Source organism: Humulus lupulus, chromosome 7 (assembly GCF_963169125.1).
Source record: "Humulus lupulus chromosome 7, drHumLupu1.1, whole genome shotgun sequence".
In the NCBI taxonomy this organism is placed as follows: Eukaryota; Viridiplantae; Streptophyta; class Magnoliopsida; order Rosales; family Cannabaceae; genus Humulus; species Humulus lupulus.
Genome location: NC_084799.1, coordinates 130,857,112 through 130,860,420, shown reverse-complemented (window position 1 = coordinate 130,860,420; position 3,309 = coordinate 130,857,112).

Sequence of the window (3,309 nt, the reverse complement as noted above, 5' to 3'; positions counted from 1 at the left end):
GGACTTTAAGGCAATTGAGCTGAAACTCTGGTTATAAATATTGCAATTGAGATTGCATGAGTTTTGGCAAAGTAGTGTAGATGGTAATGATGGTTTAGCTTGTTCGTTTGTGTTTGTTTTTTTTTGTTAGTTTAACTTAATCTTTACTCGAGGGCGAGTAAAGGTTAAGTTTGGGGGAGTTTGTTGAGTCTAGTTTTTGTTATGTTTTGGTGATGTTTTTAGTAGTCTTTTATTTCGTTTTTCTTTCATTTAGTGCGGGTTTATGCTTTGTTTGTTTGTTTTTTGTGAATATCAGGAAGAATTGAGCATGTGGAAGAAAATGCCAAAGAAAGGGAAGAAATAATCAAGTTTTTCATCATATTTTGATTAAGAATGGTTCTCAACACAATTTGGAAGTGTTGGTGAAATTTTGGGATGAAAACTTGAAGAATTGAGAAATTCCTTAAGAGCCACGGCATGAGCAAAGTGGAGCCGCGGCTAGGGGGAGAAACAGAAGCATTGTTTTTGAGGACATCTTCGGGCCACGGCATGGCTATAGAGAGCCGCGGCATAGATGGGCGTTTTGCCCAGAATTCGTGATGCGGGCCGCTGTAATGACCCACTAATCTAGACTATTTGGACCATTAACGAAACTATACATAAAACTTACATTTTTACGAAAATACCATAATTTTATTGAGTAACTTGTAAAATAAGAGTTACTTACAAATAAATAGAATACTAAGAAGGATATGGGATCCCATTGTCTTTAAAAACAAAACATGATTTAAAATAAAAGACATTACATAAATGGTGCGGAAAATACATGTAAAAAGACAGAAAACAGAAACTACATCCTCGAATCGAATAACGCTCGGTCCCTTGACTCCATTCACCATCGATACACATCCTCTAAGCGTCACGAATCTTACCGCCTCTAAAGCTTATTTTCCTGCACATAAAACAAAAAGGAATGAGCCTAATGCCCAGCAAGGAAAATCTAACACATAGTCATAAACATAACTTTATAAGAAACATAAAGACTTAACATAATACATATAACATACACTTATTATAATGGCCATTATTACTTGGGGTCCCATAGACTAAACAAGCATATGCCCATGGGATTAGTGGGGTCCTACTAGCTAAGTAGGTCATATGCCCATAACCCATTTGGGGTCTTGTTAGTCATATGGGTCATATGCCCAAGCCTACAAACATACATGCATACATATCATAACACATTTAACAACATAAAACATAAGATAACATAAGCATATAACATATTGATTCTAGCCTATTTTCCTTACCAAAGTTGCCGAGATGTGTGGACTGAGTTGGGACTTTTTGGAACACTCCTAAAACCATAAGAAAGAGTGAGTCTAAAGAAGAAAGAAGATGAAATGAAAGGGATGGAAAGACTAAACCATTTGAGAAACATGCTTACCGAAACTTATGTGCTCAAGAACTTAGATTCCCTAAACAAAATGAAGATTAAGGTTAGAGATTGAGTAGAAGACTATGAGAAAGAAAATAACATAATGCAGAAATTAACTAGAGTTTTGGTTACCTCAAAGACTTGAAAGACCAATCTACTCCTCAACCGAAATACTATAGAACCTCACTTCCCAAAGTGTTTGATAAGCTTATGATGTTTAAGCTTATGATTTACCCAAACCAGGTGTTTACACTCTCACACTCACTTAACACTAGGAGCTTCTGAACTTAGAGCAAAAGGGGAATAATGGCTGGGTACTAGGTCCTATTTATAGAGTTTGTGAATGAAAGTATCTTGATTTTACTTGAATAAAAATAATGGCTTTTTAGGTGAAAATCATTTGAATAATCGTTCAGCAGAGGCTGAAGACTCGTTCAAAAGATGCTGGACTTTTGAAGAAGTTTGAATGGCTGAAAGGAAAAGAATTCAAAAGAGTTTTGAATTCATGCTGGAGGAGGCGATATATCGCCCCCTGTAGGCGATATATCGCCTGGGCCAGTATGCCCGAGGCGACCGTGCATCATCTCGTGTTTTCCGTATCTACGTGCTGCGATATATCGCCCCCTATAGCTGCGATATATCGGCATACGCTGAATATTTAAACACGAAATTACACATTTTTAGCTAAGTTTGAATGGAGTAAACAGCCTTGACTAAGCCTTCAACGTATTCAAAGCTGCTGACTGACCCTATAACATTCAAACTTTACCCTTATTTCATTTAATCCTCAAAAATACTTAATCCTTAATCACCATTCATAACATGTGCTTAAAATCCTATTGGTTGATATCTAAACCTTATAGTATAATAAATATAATCCTTAATTATCAGTCATATAATCAAACCTTAGGTTATACTTAATATTCTTAAACTATAGGTTAAACTTAGAAAATCTATAAGTACTACTATGAGTGTCTAAATAATTCCCGGTCTGAATCAAAAATTCACAGTAACAAAGATAATACTATACATACTATAATACTACTAAACAATTAGCTAAGTAAAGTTCTTGGACTCTACAGCCGCGGCATGGCTTCAGAGGGCCGCGGCATGGAAAGGGCTTTTTGCCCAGGAATTTGGACACGGGCCGCGGCATAGTGTATTTAGAGCCGCGGCCCGCCTCTTTAAAATTTGAAACCTTAGGTTTTAACTTGGCGAGAAAGAAGAAAGAAGAGGTACGGACGAAAGGGAAGAGGACTGGTTTGAAGGCTCAAGCTTAGAGTATTTTTACATGTTTTTCTTCTTCTTGATGTTATCTTTAATTTCTATTGTGATTAGCACCATGGCTAGGAACTAATTTTCTGTTTAGGATGTTTAATTGAATCATTTGAATCCCTGTTATAAACTAATGCAATTTTAATATTCTTCTTCTTCACTCTTCTTCAATTCCATATAATCTGTTCTTTTAAATTGATTATTGATTGGCCATCTTTAGTCATTTACATATGTTTTTAAGTCAAAATCTGAGAAGTGAGATTTAATTATGCTGTGGTTATATTGGACATAATTCTAATTTAGAACGAAAGTATCTGAATTAATTGTGTAACTGTTATTAAGTTGATTGAGATTAATGCTACCTGCGTGGTTCAATTTACCATAGAAATATAAGAAATTGTCACCTAGGTTGAGTTTATAATTCATAGTATGATTATAGGCTGCTTTATCAACTTGTTAATTAAATTAGGTCAAAAGAAGGAGAATTCACACTTTGCATTAGGGAATAATAGGGAGGATTGTTGATGAGATTGAATATCCTAATTGTTTCTCAATGATTAAATTAAAAGTTTTTCCATTAGTTGTTATTCTATTTAATTTTCAATTATTGTTTC